The sequence below is a fragment of the Podarcis vaucheri genome (genome assembly GCF_965113315.1).
Source record: "Podarcis vaucheri genome assembly, contig: SUPER_10_unloc_1, whole genome shotgun sequence".
Classification (NCBI taxonomy): Eukaryota; Metazoa; Chordata; class Lepidosauria; order Squamata; family Lacertidae; genus Podarcis; species Podarcis vaucheri.
This window is the reverse complement of record NW_028118809.1, coordinates 1,864,929-1,885,791: the sequence shown is the minus strand read 5'-3', so window position 1 is coordinate 1,885,791 and position 20,863 is coordinate 1,864,929. Positions and strand designations below refer to the sequence as shown.

Sequence of the window (20,863 nt, the reverse complement as noted above, 5' to 3'; positions counted from 1 at the left end):
CTCCAACCCTTCAGGGGAGATTTGGGGAAGTGAGATGGCAGAAATGGGAAATCTGTCTGCACTGGTCCCAAACTGCACTAGTTGAATGCCACCCTCTGAATAACTTGTATAACTAACATTAATATTTCAATGAATTCCGCATGGACCAGGGCATTACATACATCTCTGCTTAGGATGCCTCAGATAATGGTTATAAAACAGCCAAACGTGCAGTTAAAATGCATGAAACCAACAGCTGCTGAAGACCTGGTCCAAGTCTACCCGGGAACAGCTGTGGACAGGATCCATGCATTGCAGGCGGCTGGATTAGAAGACCCTTGAGGTCCCTTGCAACTCTGCGACTCTACTATTCTAACCTAAGGTCCAAAATTTATGTGACAACAAATCAATGGGTCACCACACCAGGTAAACGCGGACTTGTTCGTCATCATACCAAAAAGCTTGGGAACCGCCGTCCTAAAAATAACTAATTCTGTTCCCCATGTTCACAATGGCTCATTTTTAATGCTACTTACTTTTGGGAGTGATGTGTGATAGGATATGTCTTCTAAGAAGCAACACTTTACTGTAACTATAGAAATTAAGACTTGTACACAAGGAAGATACGCGTATGTACAACTATGCTTTGTCAACTACATCCAGTGCCCATGATTTTAATGTATTTTTCAGCTGTGGCAAAGACAGGAAATCAAAGTTTTGGTTCAGTTTTCCTGAACGGCAGGGATATTCTCAGAAGCTTTCAGTAGTCAGCACTTACGACTACTACTCCCATGCAGAAGGATACTATCTTAAGTGCAAACAATGGAAAGGAAAACTGTATTTAATGCAATGTGTAGCTTGGCCCTTGGTCTTATGGCTTTGCATAGCAGCACCTGCTGCACCAGTCTCTTGCAGACGCACACATCAGGATCATCTAGCTCTAGACAGATAATGAAGATAAGAGCTGCCGCAATGAGCTAAATCAGAGGGGTATCTGGCCAAGGGGGTGGTGAGTACTGGGTGAATCAGCGGAAGCTGCTCGGAAGCAGAACAACTGCAGCATAGCCCTTCCTTTGCTGGAAATGGACCAAGCAAGATTAGGAATTGCGCTGAAACATCACACCAAGTTGATGGGAATGATGGAGCCACATTCAATGAGCTTCATGGCTGAGTGGGGATTCGAACCCGGCTCTCCCAGGTCCTAGTCCAACCCTCTAACCATTATGCCACACAGGCTCGCTTGTAGAGGGGATAAAAGGTGAGGAAGGGTAGGCCATTTCTGCTGACTGCAGCACTTTGCAGAAGGACAGTAAAAAAAACACCACCACACACACGCAGCAAATGAAAGCAACGAAATCATTATACAGGTACAGTGGTACCTCAGGTTAAGTACTTAATTCGTTCCGGAGGTCCGTACTTAACCTGAAACTGTTCTTAACCTGAAGCACCACTTTAGCTAATGGGGCCTCCTGCTGCTGCCGCGCCGCCGGAGCACAATTTTTGTTCTCATCCTGAAGCAAAGTTCTTAACCTGAAGCACTATTTCTGGGTTAGCAGAGTCTGTAACCTGAAGCGTATGTAACCTGAAGAGTATGTAACCCGAGGTACCACTGTATATAGTTGTTCTGAAATAAATTACCGTATTTTTCGCTCTATAAGACGCACCAGACCACAAGACGCACCTAGTTTTCGGAGGAGGAAAACAAGAAAAAAATATTCTGAATCTCAGAAACCAGAACAGCAAGAGGGATCGCTGCGCAGTGAAAGCAGCAATCCCTCTTGCTGTCCTGGCTTCTGTGATAGCTGCGCAGCCTGCATTCGCTCCATAAGACGCACACACATTTCCCCTTACTTTTCAGGAGGGAAAAAGTGAGTCTTATAGAGCAATAAATACAGTATGTCCTTCGTGCAGTTCCATGCCTAATATTTTGTAGGCAACACTTCTTTACAGACCATGTGCTTTGGGTTCTCCTTATGCCCTATCCTGTAGTTAAACTGACGTGTGTGTATCCACAGCAGTAAGGAAAGGAGGAATGGCTGCTGGGAGGAGAGCAAAGAGAAGTAACGCCATGGTGCATCTGCCGCAGCAAAACCAGACGCCTTTTCTGCCCCAGCTGCAACAAAACATGTCTCTCCCATATCAGTCTCTACAGCCACAGCAAGCGCTGTAACTCTCCAGCTGTTTGTCCCCGAAGCACCACTCTTCCATGAGATTATAGAATTATAGAACTGGAAGGGATCACCTAGTCTAACACCTTGCAATGCACGAATATGCAGCTGTCTCTTATAGGGATCGAACGTGCAACATTGGTGCAACCAGCACATTGTTGTAACCAGTGGGATGGATGCCAACAATTGATGTGTGAGATCAACACACGCTCTGCCTCTGCATGCATATCTGCAGGACAGCTGCCTTTGTATGTACAGTTGAACACACACCTATGCACACTAAACCTGTGGACACTAGGAGTGCTAGACAATATGCACAACACCAGGGAGACGTGAAGCTGAGACCACCTGCTTTCCATTCACACATTGATCTTGGTCTTATGCCTGAGTATAACTTCAGAAAAAGGATCCACTCTAGCTTACCACTATTGAAACCCGTGGCAGACTGTGCTACATTCAAGGTTTCAATGACATTCAACATCAACTGGTTGAATATAACAGATAAAAGAAATCTCTACAGCAAACAAATGTTTAAATCTGCCTTGCCACCCAACCCTGAAACTTGATTTTTTTGCTCTTATACAAAAATTGCAGCCCTGGAATCTACCAGGGTAGGGCAACTGATTATACATTTGTCTTGTTGTTTTCTGAGAAATACCAGTGTCTCCTCTTCTTTTATCTTAATACAGAACCTATTGGATAGATAATAGTAAAAGTACTTTTCCAACTTTGTTGAGAATGAATATTTGGTTCCTAAATAATTTTTCCCCCTCAAGCATTAAATCAACCAGAGCAAGAAATGAGATTTCATCGTCAGACCAGTCACACTGGTTTTGAACCAATGGAAGTTCTTCAAAATACTTGACGTTCACTAATGCAAGCCAAGACATAATTAAGACAGTGGAACGATCATCCTGACGAGTTCGTCTCCCATCAAACCAGCTTGTCTTCCCAGCTCAAGATTATCATTTTATGTGCTTTCCAGTCCTTGTGAAACCTGCTGAACTAGACCAAGGTCATATTTAAGGGGAGGAGAAGCAAAAGCTACTTAAGGATAAAATACATGCCACTAATCCACCACGCAGGGGAGGAGGATTGGAAGGCCCAGTCCAGAACAGTTCCACCACAGCTGTCTGATGGTACCACCACTCTGCTGGTGCAAAGCTCCCCCGTTCTACCCACCAAAAGTGCGGGTGAGTGGAAATATTGCTGGCAGGAACCTGGAAGCCCTGAAATGGAACATGGTGTACTGTCATTATTTGATGGCGTAAGGCCTGAGCACTATGGCAGTTGAAGGAACAAGTAATGGGGCTAGGGATGTGGATATGCCACTCCTTCATGTCCTGCCAGGCTTTGAATTGCTCTGCTAATTTGTAGCGCACACATCAGATAAACGTCTGGCGTTCTGCATGATGGTGCAAGGAGAATATTGGCATTTATCTCATCTTGAGGACATTGGAGTACAGTGTGTACTAGCGGCAGATAAGGGTGTGTTTCCTCATGCATCTGCCTTGAGTATTATAGAGTACAGTCATACCTCGGGTTGAAGTAGCTTCAGGTTAAGCATTTTCAGGTTGCGCTCCGCGGCGACCCGGAAGTAACTGAGTGCATTACTTCCGGGTTTCGCCGCTCGCACATATGCTCAAAATAACATCACACATATGCGCGGAAGTGGCAAAATGCGACCCGCGCAGTCGCGTGTTACGTTCTACTCAGGATGCGAACGGAGCCCCCCGGAACTGATTCCGTTCACATCCAGAGGTACCACTGTACATGTACTGTACCTGCTCATATGCAACACGTTAGTTAAAAGGCCTGCATAATTCACTGCAGTATATCATGAGTGACCTCCATGTGGCCTGCACGTCACACAGAGCCTAATACCACTTCCTGGAATGTTAGGAAAATGAGCAAAGTAGAATTTACACTTTTCACAACCCTTAAGAATTTTAAGCATTCGCTTTAGATGCCTTTCACCCAATAACTTTATGTTGGCTCCTTGGAACTGGAGGCATAGAGTATTCTCTAGGGGATGGAACAGCTGGGCATGTTTCAACACAACAGCTTGCCAGGTCTCAGCTGGCAGACGAACCCAACTGACTATTCAGAAGCTACATATGTTGGGAGGCTGAATTTTTGCAAGCTCAACCCTGTCTCCTAAACTGGGCTGACCTGCACCTTGCCTTTGGGTGAGGCGATAAAGAGCAGCTTCTAGAACATGGTTTCCCCAAATTTGGGTCTCCAGCCGTTTTTGGACTACAGTTCCCATCATCCCTGACTAGCTAGGGATGATGGGAGTTGTAGTCCAAAAACAGCTGGAGACCCAAGTTTGGGAAACCCTGTTCTAGACTATTCAGCACACCAAGGCTGACATCTAGGTCAGTTTCACTATAGTTGGCATGGTCACCTGAAAGCACCCTGAAGCCTTTGCCAACCTGGCACTCTCCAAATGTTTTGGACTACAACTCCCATCAGCCCCAGTCAGTTGTAGTCCACACTAAACGATCAAGTTCTTACAAATGTGGGGTGGGTATTATGTGGAACCTGCAGTAGCGCAAGTTCTGCAAACCTTAAGAGATTGGCATGTGTAGGGTAAGGCAAACTTGTAGGTCAACTGGTCCCAAATTGTTACGGCCTTATATAGTGATTTTTTTTGCCAACAAAGTACCACTTTTTTTAGTTTAGTTTTTTTTTTTTTTTTTTTTAGTAAAAGCTATGGTTTTCCCAGTAGTGATGTATGGAAGTGAGAGCAGGACCATAAAGAAGGCTGATCGCCGAACAATTAATGCTTTTGAATTATGGTGCTGGAGGAGAATCTTGAGAGTCCCATGGACTGCAAGAAGATCAAACCGATCCATTCTTAAGGAGATCAGCCCTGAGTGCTCACTGGAAGGACAGATCCTGAAGCTGAGGCTCCAATACTTTGGCCACCTCATGAGAAGAGAAGACTCCCTGGAAAAGACCCTGATGTTGGGAAAGATGGAGGGCACAAAGAGAAGGGGACGACAGAGGACGAGATGGTTGGATAGTGTTCTTGAAGCTACCAGCATGAGTTTGATCAAGCTGCGGGAGGCAGTGGAAGACAGGAGTGCCTGGCGTGCTCTGGTCCATGGGGTCACAAAGAGTCAGACACGACTAAACCAACAACAACATACTGATAGTAACACCTTGAACTTGGCCCAGGAACAAATTCGCAACCAGTGCAAACTCTGACCACATGTGTTATATGCTGACTCCCTCCTATCAGCAATTGTGCTGCAACATTCTGCAATAACTGCAGCTTCTGCATCAAGCACAAGGGATGCCCCATGCAGAGTGAATTGCAGTAATCCAGCCTTAAAGCAACCAATGCATGTGCTACTGTTGAACCAGTCACAGTTGGTCAAAGGCACTTCTAGCCACTGAGGCTACCTGAACCTCCAGTGACAGAAGCAACCCCCCTCCCAAACTGCAAACTTGTTCCTTCAGGGGGAGTGCAACCCCATCCAGGGTAGGCAAAGGACCAATTTCTCAGACACAGCAGCTACTCACCCACAGTGCCTCCTTCTCGCCAGGACTGAAGCTCAGCTTGTTTTTCTCCTCCATTTCCCCCCTGCGTCCAGGCAATGGCCCAGCGATTGTACAGCCTCTCCCGATTCAGATGTTATGGAGAAATCAAGCTGAGTGTCATCAGTATACCGACAGCACCTTGCCCTGAAACTCCTAATGACGGTTTCATGTAGATATTAAATAGTACTGAAGATAAAGCACTACTCTCTGGACTCGGTCCTGAAGGTAGGATTGGAACCACCATAATACAATGCCCTCAGTTCCCCACAGCTGGTCCAGGAGGATGCCATGGTCAATGGTACCAAACGCTGCCAAGAGGTCAAGAAGCAGGAGCAAGTTGCACTCCTTCTGTCCTGCTCTCATCCATCAGGGTGACCAAGGGTGACTCAGTTCCATGGACAGGCCTGAACCCTGGAATGGATCTAAATAATCTGTGTCCTCTAAGAACACCTGTAGCTGCCCCACCACGGTCCTCTCCACCACCTTCCCCAAACAGAGGGTATTGACAACTGGCCAATAGTCAAAGAGTCCAGAGCTGGTTTCTTTAGAAGTGGTCCATACCACTGCCTCTTTCAGTGTAGCAGGTACTACCCCTTCAAGCAGTGAAGTGTTAGCCAAACTCCGCACCCAACCATATGGTAACAACTTTTGCTGATTGCAAGGTATAAGCAAGTTTTTAGGCATAACACAGAACAACTAAGTCAAAACTTAAGGCCACATGGAATTGCCTTCAATCCAACATAGGCTTCCCCAACGTAGTGGCCTCCAGATGTTTTGGACTTTCATCACCCCTGACCATTGGTCATGCCGGCTGGGGCTGGTGGGAGTTGGGGTGCAAAACATGTCAGGAAAACTGATCAGGTGAGCCATTTTGAGTTTTGCTTAAATTGCAGGTTTCTGCAACAATTCTCAGTTACAGCGGTACCCCGCAAGACGAATGCCTCGCAAGACAGAAAACCCGCAAGACGAAAGGCGCTTCGCAAGACGAATTTCCCTATGGGCTTGCTTCGCAAGACGAAAGCCCATAGGGAAATCTCCGGGGACCTCTTTTAAATGCTGGTGGTGGGGAGCAAAGCCTTTCCCCCCCCCAGCCTTCAGAAGAGGTCCAGGAAGGCCGGCAGGGGCCGAAAGGCTTTGCTCCCTACCGCCAGCATTTTAAAAGCAGTCCGGGATAGCAGGGAAGAGCTTCCCGCTATCGCGGACGGCTTTTGAAGGCAGGCAGGGGGGGAAGACTTTCGCCCCCTGCCCGCCTTCAGAAGAGGTCCAGGACCTCTTCTGAAGGCCGGCAGGGGGCAAAAGTCTTTGCTCCCCCCGCCTGCCTTCCCGGGGAGCGGAGACTTCTCTGCTGTCCCGCGCGATCTTAAAATGCTGGCGGGCGGCAGCTTGCGGGGCGGGAGGTGGGGAGAAGGGCTTTTCTTCCCACCCCCAGCCTTCAGAACAGCCTTCTGAAGGCTGGCGGTGGGAAGAAAAGCCCTTGTCCCCCCCCCCCCCCAGCCTTCAGAAGAGGTCGGGGGACAGACTGTCCCCGGACCTGGTCTGAAGGCGGTTTCCCTAGGAACGCATTAATTGATTTTCAATGCATTCCTATGGGAAACCGTGCATCGCAAGCGAAAAACTCGCAAGAAGAAAAAACTTGCGGAACGAATTAATTTCGTCTTGCGAGGCACCACTGTACCTTACTCCTAAGAAAATACAGTGGTAGCTTGGTTTAAGAACAGCTTAGTTTATGAACAACTTGGATTAAAAACGCTGCAAACTCGGAAGTAGGTGTTTTGGTTTGTGAACTTTGCCTTGGAAGCAGAACATGTTCCGCTTCCTGTTGAGTGTAAATTAAGTCCCCTGCTGCTTTGGGAAAGCACACCTTGGTTTAAGAATGCTTTGGTTTAAGAACGGACTTCCGGGACAGATTAAGTTTGTAAACCAAGGTACCACTGTACTACTATCGTAAATGCCTCAATGTTTGCTCTTACAAAAAACCCACCAAGAGATCGCACAAAATTTCTCCATTCTATTCCTCCAATAAACCAGATAGTTTTAGATGAGTCAAGGCTGTATCATGACAACGGCGGGGCTACTCCTCAATTCCAGTATAAATTTATTTCCGAGACAAGCTGTCCACACTGCCTGTATGAGGCCAGATGTTCTCTGTAACAAGACATTGGTTATGACACGAAGGGAAATTGACGTTTTCATTCCAAGTGGCCCGCTGAAACAATCTCTCCGGTTTTTGTTTGAAATCAACTGCATTTGCAAGGCAGCGTCATCACCAAGTAACACACGTGGCCCAGCAATAAGCTTTGCTCGCTAGAAGAATAGTTAGTACAGGACGACCTGCGATCTAATCAAACCATGCACATTGTTCTAAAATAAAAGTCCAGAAGCACTGTGTCCCCAGTTAATTAAGTTCCCCGGGCATGACATATCACCCTCCTAAGTCCCTGGGAAAATAATTTAAAAATAAAATTAAAAAATCGGAGTTGGAGGAGGAAGGGAAGTGGTGGTGGAAGACACATATCCATCAGATGAGGCCGCATTTTCTCTGCTCTCGCCACAAGTATGACACATACTTTTCAAAGCAGCATTCTTACAGCTTCTGCCTTCGCTCGCACCAAAAAGAAGGCCCACCCAGGAAAGTTTGCGCGCTTTCCAAGCCAGCGAAAACTTAAACCTTTGGGGCGAATCTGCAACCTTTCAAAACAGCCTCACGAGGCAACACTTGGTAAGCTGGGGCAAAAGAAAAAAAAGTTTAAAAAACGGACAGCATTTCAAACTCCCACCCCAAAATGAAAAATGCAAACACACACGCACAAAATCCCATTTGCTAGGAAACTCCCAAGAAGTAGGAGTTCCTCTTGCAAACTCCTACCCTTCCCCTCTTGATTCCTGGCCATTTTGAAGAAGGGAAAGGGAGAAAAAGAGAGGGAATGTTGCTGCTGTTGCTGTCGCTGCTGTTGCTGTCGCCTGACCCCCCCCCCCTCGCAGCAGGACTTGTGTCGCGGTGGCACAGCGACAATGAGGCGCGCGCTCCTGGGCGCGCAAGGCGAGGCGAGGCAGCCGGGTCTCCTTCCCTGCGCGCGCCTACCCAGCGCAGGAAACGCCAAGGGTCTCTCTCCCTCCTCACCCCACACTTCGCCCCCCGGACTTACTTGGCAAGCCGAGCCCCCCTTCTCCGTGCAGGGTGCTTTCGGTGTGTGTGGGGGGGAGGAAGCTACCAGCCCGAGCTTGGCGGCGGCGCTTGGAGAGGACCCCAACTCGCTCCAAGGAAACCCGAAAGGGAGGCGAGCCCTCCAGGTACTCGCGGCCACATTAGCCTGACAACATGTTGGCATTAGTCATTCATAGAGGGAGGGGAGGAAGGCGGAGAGGGAGGGAGGGGGGCGGGGGTGGTGGAGACACTTCCGCGGTGCATTCTGGGAGCTGTAGTTCGGCCTCGCTTCCTGCCCCCGGCCCCGCGGAGGCCAAGGGCGGAGGGAAGGAGAGGCGACTACATCTCCCAAAGTGCGCAGCGGGAAGCGCACGTGCCTTGCCTGTCTTGGAGTGAATGGGGCGGGGGGCTTTTTTAGATAGATAGATAGATAGATAGATAGATAGATAGATAGATAGATAGATAGATAGATAGATAGATAGATAGATAGAGCCTCTGTTTCCCCTGTCGAACAAATAAATAAGTACAGGAACCAAGAGGGCAAAACCTTTTTAGAAAGAATGGGGAAAGAATGGCCACTGTAAGCAGATGAAAACATCGGCAGGATTTTAATCTCACTTGCGACGTAACAAACACTATGGATAATATGCCAAATATAGATTATGGGATAATGCGCAGTTGTAAATGTTGACACTAGGACCCGTGGAGGGGATGGTGGGGAGGAGTCTCGAGATACAGAGGCACCTGTATACGAACGGATATGCATTTGGATTGTTATAAGTTTATATTTGTGAAATCAAATAAAAATTATTTCAGAAAATGAATGAATGAATAAATAAATACATTTATATTTGTAAAATCAAATTGTTGTTGTTTAGTCGTTTAGTCGTGTCCGTCTCTTCGTGACTCCATGGACCAGAGCACACCAGGCACTCCTGTCTTCCACTGCCTCCCGCAGTTTGGCCAAACTCATGCTGGTAGCAATGATTAAAAATTAAAAATAAAAATAAGTAGAGGGGTAAGGGGTAAGTAAGGATGATGATAAACTCAGCCAGGAGCTTCCACAACTGGTTGTGCAAAGTTGCCCCAGAACTACAGCGTTGGAGTGTTGGATTTTTCCATCTTTCTCAGTTGCAACAAAAATGAGGGGTTCCAGAAAGTTGTCACGTGGCTTGGGCACTTGAAAGGTGCTTCGGTTAAATTAATGGGACTTAGTTTTGCTTGGGAAGTAAAATGTGTGTAAGACTGCATAGAAATCATTAAAAAATGATTGCCAAGTACTGTACTTGCAGTTATTATTGTTATTGTTATTTAGCATTTTCTGACATTTTCAGAAGGTAAAATTAAAATCCATTGGTTTTCCGAAAGCAGTTTATGTGCTTCTCGATCAAACGTAAACTTACAAAGCTAAAAGTTGTCCAGTCACTAATAGCAGCAAGAATAATTCCACTATTTGTAACCCCATCCATCTAAATGTGTTGCCCCCTCTGGGCAGCTTCCAACATATACAAAAATATACAAAAATATAATAAAACTTTAAAAACTTTAAATTTTAAACATTAAAAATAATAGCAGGTTTGAATTCCTCACACCCAAAAACATATTTTTAACATCCCTCGCTGAAGAAATTTGCAAAAATTGTACGCTCCCCCAATGCCCCGCAAACCTGTCCCAGTCTGATCCTTTGTGTCCTGTAATTCCAGCAGAGCTTGCTCCTGAGTAAGCGCAGGTTGGATTGAGGCTTTCAATCAGCAGGCAGCAAGATGGCAAGAGAGGGGTGTTTGTGTTTTAAGGCTTCAGCCTTTAAATAGGTATGGTTTTTAAGGCTACCTGTCAGAATGGCAGCAACATTGGTCCACGATGGACCTCAGGAGGGAAGTCATTCCATAGGCGTAGGGCCACCACTGAGAAGACCCTTCTCACACTCCACCCCGGACCTCACTTGGCGTTGAGACTATAAGCAGGGTGTCCTTTGCTGATCTCAAGACTTGCTCAGGTTGATACAGTACAAGGAGATTCTTTAAAATATTTGGACCCTAAATCATTTGGAGCCTTCTGTGTCACCTGAAACACCTTGAATAGGACTTGAAAGACAAGTGGCAACTAGTACAATTCTTTCAAAACTGATGTTACAGGAGATCAGCCTGTAGTTCTTCTTAACACCTTGGCTGTTGTACCAGTTGTCATTTCCAAACTCTTTTCAGGGGTAGCCCCATGTAGAGTACATTACTATAGTCCAATCTGGAAGTTACCAAAATGTGGGTGCAGTATCCAGGAACAGCTGTAGTTGATGAGCTACAACTACTGACCACTGAGCCTTCATCGGCAACGTTGGTAAAAGGTAAAGGATCCCTGGATGGTGAAGCCCAGTCAAAGGCAACTATGGGGTGTGGCACTCATCTCACTTTCAGGCCGAAGGAGCTGGCGTTTGTCCCCAGACAGCTTTCCGGGTCATGTGGCCAGCAGGACTAAACCACTTCTGGTGCAACGGAAACACCATGACGGAAACCAGAGCGCACTGAAACACCGTTTACCTTCCCACCGCAGTGGTACCTATTTATCTACTTGCACTGGCATGCTTCCGAACTGCTAGGTTGGCAGGAGCTGGGACAGAGCAACAGGAGCTCACTCCGTTGTGGGGATTCGAACTGCTGACCTTCCGATCGGCAAGCCCAAGAGGCTCAGTGGTTTAGACCACGGTGCCACCCGCATCCCACTGAGCCTCCACTGACAATGTTGACACCAGCAGTACCTCCAAACAACAAACCTGCTCTTATCAAGATTGCCACACCATGGAGAACAGAATGTCCTACCAATTTCCTGATTTGAAAACTCACTGTCCACAGAACCTCCGTTTATCTGGATTTGGCTTCAGTTTACTGGTCTACATCCATTGGTTCAGAACCTGTACTGCCTCTCTTAACTCATCCAGGAGAACTCTGTCCTCTAAGCTGTCTAGGGCATGATTTACTCCCAAGAAGACCCATTTATCCTAAATAGCAGCCAGTAAGGCAGACATGTACATACTTTTTTTTTTAAAAAAAGAATGTGATGAAATTCTGCAGAAAACTCTTAGAAATATGAACTGATCAATACTTTTTTTGGGGGGGGATTTTCAATCATATTGACTTTTTAAATCACTTTTTAAAATGTAAAAATTTGTAACTTTTAATTTTAAGGTAAGTCCCTCATATTTCATAGAGTTTGGATTTGATATCCCGCTTTATCACTACCCGAAGGAGTCTCAAAGCGGCTAACATTCTCCTTTCCCTTCCTCCCCCACAACAAACACTCTGTGAGGTGAGTGGGGCTGAGAGACTTCAGAGAAGTGTGACTGGCCCAAGGTCACCCAGCGAACCCGGTTCCCCAGATTACGAGACTACCGCTCTTAACCACTACACCATACTGCCATATCATATTAAAGCCCATGAAGTTCTGAAGAGATTGGTATTTTTACTTTTGAAATATCACAATTCTGGGCTGAGCTTTTAAGGCTTCTGTGTAGTCCAGCAAGGCCAAAATTGTCCATTTTTTTGAAATTCCAGTTGGCCGTTAATGCAGGACATACTCTTTTTAATGCTATCTTCTGGATAGCATCACAGTCAGTTGGAGACTGGGGAGCTTTTGGAGTATACAAAACTTTGCATGCTGTATTCTGCCTTGTTATATTTTTATGAAAGTGCGGGTTATACATACTTTGAAAAATAAATAAGGGGGAAGAGATTCTTCCCAGGGTTCTGCTAGTAGCCACACGGAGAGGCCTAGCTGCCCAAAATGCAATTAAAGAGTCTCTAATTGTTTAGTGGATTAATTTCAGCTTTTCCATAGATGAAACAGCACATCTGTTTTCTCCTTTCCAGGTGTGACGCAGACCGTTTTAATGTCCTTATGATTTTACTTTTAAAACTTTAATAACCTGAAATTTGGCATCCAGTAGCAGGAAAACCCATCACAGGAGAGACACAAAACCCAAACAGAAACTATATTTACTTATTTCCATTTCATAGACAGGCACGCTGAAAGTACAGGCTGGCTTTGAGAGGCGAATGGTTTATCTTAAATGAGTCACTAGAGGGAGCTTACATCTCCTTTTTAGTGATATGCAGACATAGCATACCTGAATACATTTAATCCTGTGGGCTAACAGCCTAAAATGCTTCCATATATCATTATTATCTTCACCAAGGCCTCCAGAGAACAATATGATCCTTAGCAACGTACGCGGCAGGTAGATAATACAACATTGTGCCCAGCCTTCCCCATTCTGCAAGCCTAAAAAAATAATGGTTTGTCTGACATCAGATTCCCCCCCCCCCCCAGTATGGAATCATGGATTTATTAATGTGTGTTTTGAGGAAAGCAACACCTACTTCAGTTCTAAGCATTCTGTCTGGTATACTACATAGGACTCCCAAGTCGGAGAATTTGTTTTGGATTAGATCCAGTTCATCTCTACTAGAGCTACGGTACCCCAGATTGATGCACCACACATTTCTGTAATAACAGAGTGCCATTTGCATGCTAATTGGAACATTATAATATTTCCCAGGGGGAATCCAACAAGTATTGGATCCAGTGGCCCTTTCCCCCAACAGGATTTAAATGCACAATAATCTGCATTTTTTCCCCCCGTCGCACCACTGGTAGTACTAAAAAAAAAAGAAGAAATGAAATACCTGGACTTTTTTCAAAGCTCCCTGGAAAAAACTCAGCAATCAGTATTGGAGATCAGCAGTTTGTACTATTCATAGTGAAGGCAAGAAATGTGTGTGGCTTAATGATTTACAGGTAATCGTTGCTTTAACCCCCCCAATTAAAATGTATTTCGCACTCCCCGGTTCCAAGCTGTGGCGTTCCACAGGTAGCATTACAAGGTCTGATGTAGTTTGCATGAGCACGGGAGACTTGTTTTATTATCAGAAAAATGCAGACAGAACATAGGGATGGCAAATAGCACAGAGCAGCCTACATTAGGGAAAAAGCACTGAGCTAGCCTATGGACTTTGTACTGAAATGAAGATGGGAGAGCCTTCTCCTTTCTGGGAAAAGCCATGCCATGATGGCAGTGTTGCCATGTGAATACTTCAGTACGTAACATTTATGGTCAGGTATAATAGATGGATAATAGATGAGTGCCGCAACCCCAGAGTCGGCAACGACTGGTCCTAATGGTCAGGGGTCCCTTTACCTTTACTATAATAGATGGATCTATTATTTTACGGATATTTCACCTTTCGTCCATCATGGAACCCAAGGAAACATGCAGGTGGTCTACTGGTGACTGTGCTTGAAGGCACTGACATGCCCTCCATTAAGAAGCTTGGGATTCTCCCCACAGATCTTGATAGCAGCAGTATATGAGAGAGCCAGAAGTCAAGTGCTCCAACGCATTAGGGACATAGAGCTGCAATGTCACATGGGCAAAATGGATAAATATGCCACAATTAGAGACTTTGGGAGAGGGTTCTCACCTGCAAATTATTTGGCTGATTTACAGATATCTAAGTACAGACACTCCTTTACCCTGGCCAGATTTAATGTTTTGCCCTCTGCCCTGTTGCTAGGCAGATATGAGGGCAAACCATATGCGTCACATGTTTGCCCATGTGGCTCATCGGAAGTGGAAACAAGTATGCATGTATTGCTACACTGTAGATACTACGAGGATCTACGCCTGACCTTTATTGCCCCAGTTCTACAAAAGCATAAAAATAGAGAGAGCCTTGATAGAACATAAGGTTCCTGAAATTACGATCAATGTGGCCAAATTTTGTGTATTAGGCGTAGGAAACAAGAGCTTTCCTATGTCAATATGCAGGCGAAGGCAAATACTTAATTGTATGTATGTTGTCTAATTTTAAATTGCTGTTTTGGCCTAATCTGTATTGAAATTGTCCTTTGTTTTTTCCGGTGCTATGCTTCGCTGACTAGTTGTACGAGTTCATCTGGTCTGTGACCGTTTAATAAAATTTGATTTGACATGCCCTCCAACATTTCTCCAATGAAAATAAGGACAACCTATTCAATAATAATGGACGCGGGTGGCGCTGTGGGTTAAACCACAGAGCCTAGGGCTTGCCGATCAGAAGGTTGGCGGTTCGAATCCCCGCAGCAGGGTGAGCTCCCGTTGCTCGGTCCCTGCTCCTGCCAACCTAGCAGTTTGAAAGCACAAAGTGCAAGTAGATAAATAGGTACTGCTCTGGCAGGAAGGTAAACGGCCTTTCCGTGCGCTGCTCTGGTTTGCTAGAAGCAGCTTAGTCATGCTGGCCACATGACCCAGAAACTGTACGCCGGCTCCCAATAAAGCGAGATGAGTGCTGCAACCCCAGAGTCATCCGCGACTGGACCTAATGGTCAGGGGTCCCTTTACCTTTCATTCAATAATAATAATAATCTCCTTGGTTCAGGGGCCACATAACTCCATACCCTCCTATATTTCTCTGATGAAAATAGGGACCTCCTAAGGAAAAGCAGGGGCGCGGGTGGCGCTGTGGGTTAAACAACAGAGCCTAGGACTTGCAGATCAGAAGGTTGGCAGTTTGAATCCCCGCAACGGGGTGAGCTCCCGTTGCTCGGTCCCTGCTCCTGCCAACCTAGCAGTTCAAAAGCACGTCAAAGTGTAAGTAGATAAATAGGTATCACTCCAGCGGGAAGCTAAACAGCGTTTCCGTGTGCTGCTCTGGTTCACCATAAGCAGCTTAGTCATGCTGGCCACATGACCCGGAAGTTGTACGCCGGCTCCCTCGGCCAATAAAGCGAGATGAGCGCCACAACCCCAGAGTCGGCCACGACTGGACCTAATGGTCAGGGGCCCCTTTACCCTTTTAAGGAAAAGCAGGACATTCCAGGATCAAATCAGAAACCGGGACAGCTTCTGTAAGTCCGGGACTGTCCCTGTAAAATAGGGACACTTGGAGGGTCTGCACTGACCAGACCCAGACCTCCTGAGGTTCAACAAGGTGGTGGTCTCATACGGTCTTTCTTTGTTGGGCCTTATGTTCCAATTAGCATGCCGCTTTTTCCCCCCTTTTCCTTTTTTTGCAGCCTCTCTGAAGAAACAAATAAAAGCAAATCATGTTTTTTCCTTGACCTCCAGGGCAACTGCATAATCATGAGTATATTTTTTGGAGGGAAACTCAACAGATATTGGATAACAGGTGTGGAATGAAATAAAAGATTCCTTTTTTTGTGAGGGTTCTTAAAATTACTCTCCGGTGCCCATCTCTGTATGTCGCTACATAAATGGTGACCAGGAAACATTTGCTGTTTGGGTGAATGCAATCTGGGACGCCGATATCTTGCGTCCAGGACTAATCTTGCCCTGCCAGCTGCAAAACCCTTTCATTTTATAGCTTGCAACTCCCAAGAAAAGAGCAAGTGATAGATCTGTTATACAGCCCTGTACTCACCACGCCATAAATCTATCAAAGGGAAAGCTAAACAGTCTATTTATTTCACCCTCCTGGAAAGCCGTACTACTTGCTATGCATGAATGGTGGCAGAGCGGCGAAGAAAGGTGGGTGCTTAGATCAGGGATCCTTGTTATCTCAGTGCAGTAACCTGCTTTTTCTGACGTACCTATCCCCCCCTTAGATTAATGTGTGAAATAGTGTAGACTCTGGGAATGGCTGGTTGCAAGACTCTCATTCATCTCCATAATACAGCACAGGAGTCACCAGATGTTCTGTATCCGTAAGTATACGGTAGCTCCATGGAATTTACATTACGGAACAAAACAGCTGTACAATATTCTTCCTTCTTCTTTATTTACAATTCACTCTGACAGTCTTTACCTACGTCTGAAAGTTATCAGCACAGTCTATGGCAAGATGCAACATTCCCCCTTTCAGGAATGGGGAAATCTTTTAACATGAGTGTTTCACCACTGGTTGGGAAGCACTGGGAAATCTTGCGATCTTCAGCATTGGCTAAAATGAAGGTACGTAACATTTATATGTTATCTCTTGAGAGGGGAAGGATCAAAGCTGAAGAGCTACCTGCTCACTTTGCAGGAAAACGAGCTCCCCGTTGCTGAGGCTGAATTTCCTCTGTGGCAGCTGAATGAAAAGCAATCTCTGAGCTACAAAAAGCTTGCATGAATTGGGGAACCAGAGCCCATGACGGACAAATTAGCAGCTGACATACCAAGGCGGAGCGTGCAACTGTAGAGGCAAGGACGGAGTGTCTGGAGTGATTGAGAGACAGTTCTGGCAGGAGGCAGTCCTTCTCTCTTCTGGGGTGTCAAAAGCTGCTTTTACTACAACCAGGACAGCAATTTGACCAGAGACCCTGTCCAACTGGTTTTGCGCTGTGCAATCTTCTTTGCATTCTGCGGAATAGGGAGAAAGAGACTGGTATCCTGAGTTCTGACCAGGTGAAGGAGGCAGAGATTTCTGAACATTCCTCTCCGTGAGAGCTGCTCTAGGATCCCTGCAACAACCTCCACTGGTTGTGAAGCTGCTGAACCCCAAAGAACACCATCCCAGTACTGGTTGTGGAGCTGCCGAACCCCAAAACAACACCATCCCAGTACCATCGTCTGGCAAAAGCATGCATTCAGCATTTCATTCTTGGGGTCCTGAGTGAAGGTGTTCACCATTGCCCAGCTTGCAAGGTGGAGGAGATTAACCAAAACTTCAAGGAAATATCATCTCAAGGTGGCATCACAGAGCATCAGTCAGCTTCAAGGAGCATCAGTCAGCAGGACCAGGTGCCACTTCCTTCCTCTATACCGGTTATAAGCACCTAGGAGATTTTATCAACCGTCGCCAGAAAGGTACCATGGCTGTGCTCAAGCTTTTCCTCATGGCTTTCAGCTTTGTCTTCTGGGCAGCGGGGCTCACCATGGTTACCCTTGGCATTTGGGCCAAGATTTCCCTGGGCACCTACTTGTTGCTATCCACCAACGAATACCCAAACACCTCCTTCATTTTGTTGGCGACCGGCGCAGCTGTCATCGTGTGGGGCTTCCTGGGCTGCTTCAGCGCCGCCACCGAACACCGATGCCTGCTGCGCACTTATGGGAGCTTTCAGTTGGCGGTGCTGGCTGCCGGCTTAGCGGCGGGCCTCTCCAGCTTATTCTACCGCAAGGCTATTGCCGAAGGTTTCCAGAACGGCCTCCGCGAAGCCATACGCTCCTACGCAGAGGACGAGGAGAAGGCCGAGGCTCTGGATTCCGTCCAGCGCACCTTGGACTGCTGCGGGGTGGAAAGTTACCGCGACTGGTTTTCCTCGCCGTGGTCTATGGAGCAACAGCCACCCAACGGCTCCGTGCCCGCGAGCTGCTGCAGGGCACGCAAAAGGTGCCTGCACAGCCCTCTCCCTTTCGGCGCCCGGGGAATTTACCGCGACGGGTGCTACAGCAAGGTCTACAATTTCGTCAGCGACAACATGTTCTACATTGCCACGGCAGCCCTTGGGCTGGCACTCATGCAGGTGGTGGGCATCATCCTGGCTTGCCTGCTGGCTGCTCGGGTCCCGCCCCACGCTCAGCCACCCGGAGGCACCATCCCACACTGAATATGGCTCGTAGCTCACTCGGACGCAGCACTGAGACTGTGGAAGGTACTGTAGCCCCACCACAAACCCACAAACCACACTCTCTGCATGCATTGCCACGGCACCTCAATGATCTTTCCCCCCCAAATTTATTTGATTAAATTTCCAGAAATCCCACATACAATCCCAATACAGTGGTACCTCTGGTTGCGAAGCGCCGTATCTGCGCAGGTGCGCGGCGCAATTTAGCGCTTCTGCGCATGCGTGAGCGGCGAAACCCAGAAGTAACCCTTTTTAGTACTTCCGGGTCGCCGCGGGACGCAACCTGAAAAAACGTATCATGAAGCAAACGTAACATGAGGTATGACTGTACATTAAAAAAACCCAACTTCTATATTATTGACTTCCCATCCCATTGTCCATGATGTTTTCCTTGTCCCCCCTGCTTTGCTGCATCCTGTCTCCCCCCCTTTTTTATAATCATAACACAAGAGTCTCTAATTCTTTCTGTTGCTCATCATCTTAATCCTGCTCATGGATTCTTCATATTTTCATATTTCTTCAAATAATCTGAAAAGGGCTTCCATTCTTCAAAAAAGACAAGCATCATTAAATTCTCTTATTTTAGCTGTTAGCTTTGCTGGATCGACGTGATCCCTAACTTTGCTTTTCCATTCTTCTTTAGTGGGAACTTCTTTGTTTACCCATTTCTGAGCATAAAGGATCCTAGCTGCTGTGGTTGCATACATAAACAAATTAACCATCTTTCTGGCACGGCACCTCATTATCTTTGCATTTGGTTCCCCCTGTAACCCCCTCCTAATATCCTTCTACCTACCATCAGTGACACTGAGCCAGAGAACCTGGCTAAATCTCCCCATTTCATCTCTCTCTCTTTCCGCAAGATGGACCAATTCCTAATTTTGTTCCTGACATATTTCTCCATCCACCCACACCAAACCCCTTCATTGCCTTCAGAGGACACGAATGGCAGCAACTGCTTTCATTCTGCCCAACTTTATTTTGTCCACTTTACAAATCTGCTCTCAGCTTTGGTGCTTCTTTATATACAATGGTGGGAAGAAAAGCAAACTCTTAAATTTTCCTTGGCCCAAGACGTTTGCCATAAAGTTTCGCCGTGTTTTGACTCATGGAAGAAAAATGGGAGGGAATGGATCAAACATCGAATGGAAGACAGAGGTCTGAACAGTTACTGACGGGAAGAAAGCAGGAGAATGGCCTTTGTTGCTTTCCTTTGGGAGGGCCAAGGAAAATTGAAGGTCAGAAAGGAAGAGAACTCTTGGCAACGAAGGGCGGAGAGGGCAGAACTTTGAGCTCTCTGTTATTCAATCACGCAAGACCGGATGAGGTGAGACGCATTTCTTTTGCAATGTAAAATGGTGTTGATGTTTTCTGAAAGGGGCTTATCTTAGAAAAATAATAGTCAAGTCCAATTTTCAGAGGGTGAAAATAATCTCAAAGGGCCCTTTGTGTATTCCTAATATGATAGAAAAGTTAATTCCTGGCAAAATACATGCCAATCCTGGTGGCCAATGGGCTGTGTTTCTCTCCAAACTGCAGCCAGGAAAACTTGCCTTGAATGCAAACCATTCTAAACCTTTGGAGCTGCTGTGTGTTGTGTTTTTGTTTTTGTATATGATGCCCACTCCACACACACCTGTAGTGTTCTGCATCTTTGTGTTGTTCTAGTGAAAACCATAGAGTCATCATCAGAATGACGCACAGTTGCAGATATACCGATTTTTAAAAAACAATTTTTTCCATAGGTGTGCTTGATAATCATCCAATGGTAATCATCCACTTGCAACAAAACATTGTTTTAAGTTGAATTGTATTTCAGCCCAATGAGAAAAATGCTGTTGATTTTAATCTGGAAAAGATGAAGAGTGACTTTTTGTAAATCAAATCCATAAAACAAGAATTTCTAATGTTGGCTGGCTGGGAGATGGGAATGCTACGTAGAAGATACTTCAGAATTTCTAACCACGAGAGATTTGGATGTGTCCCCCCCCCCCCCCGTTAATCTTATCATTTAATCTACTATTACGCAGCCACTTTTCCATCAGATGAGCTATCATATCAAATCTGCAGGCTGGAAGAAAGAAGTGGTGCTATTATCATATTTATAGTTTTGTTGGCTGAAATAGTGTACGAGAGTCAATAGCTGCATGCTCATCTTTCTATTTGATAAGACTGGGGGACCAGAGAAGAGGTTTTCCATGGGATGCTTGGATAAACGGTTTAAGTGTCAAAGCCCTTTGGCAAGTCTTAGACCAGTGGTGTCCAAACTTTTTTCAAAGAGGGCCAGATTTGATGAAGTGAAGGGCCGTGAGGGCTGACCAAAGTTGTTAACCTTTTTTTAGGATTGAAGTTGTTGAGCTTTTATTAAGATTGAAGAATTTTTTACCCCAGGAAATAAACTGCCACAAGGGCGGCCGCCTGGATTAGGCCCCTGAAACAGACTTTGGACATCCCTGTCTTAGACTCTTCACATGTAAACTAA

General features: G+C 46.1%; 1 protein-coding gene and 1 pseudogene across 3 annotated transcripts in view; one reads left to right on the top strand and one right to left on the bottom strand.

The window, feature by feature from the left end:
• Positions 1-9,060, bottom strand: part of TRABD (TraB domain containing) — a 34,133-nt gene extending 25,073 nt beyond the window's left edge. The window contains exon 1 of one of the 2 annotated variants that reach the window (XM_082242478.1): positions 8,843-9,060. The gene's annotated coding sequence lies outside the window, so the exon portion shown is untranslated. The remainder of the gene's footprint in view (positions 1-8,842) is intronic. The other variant, XM_082242477.1, reaches the window with a different exon arrangement.
• A 6,777-nt stretch (positions 9,061-15,837) lies between these two features.
• Positions 15,838-20,137, top strand: LOC309542595 (tetraspanin-7 pseudogene; annotated as a pseudogene). Its single transcript has one exon. The product of its transcript is annotated as a tetraspanin-7 pseudogene (transcript).
• Positions 20,138-20,863: the final 726 nt, after the last annotated feature.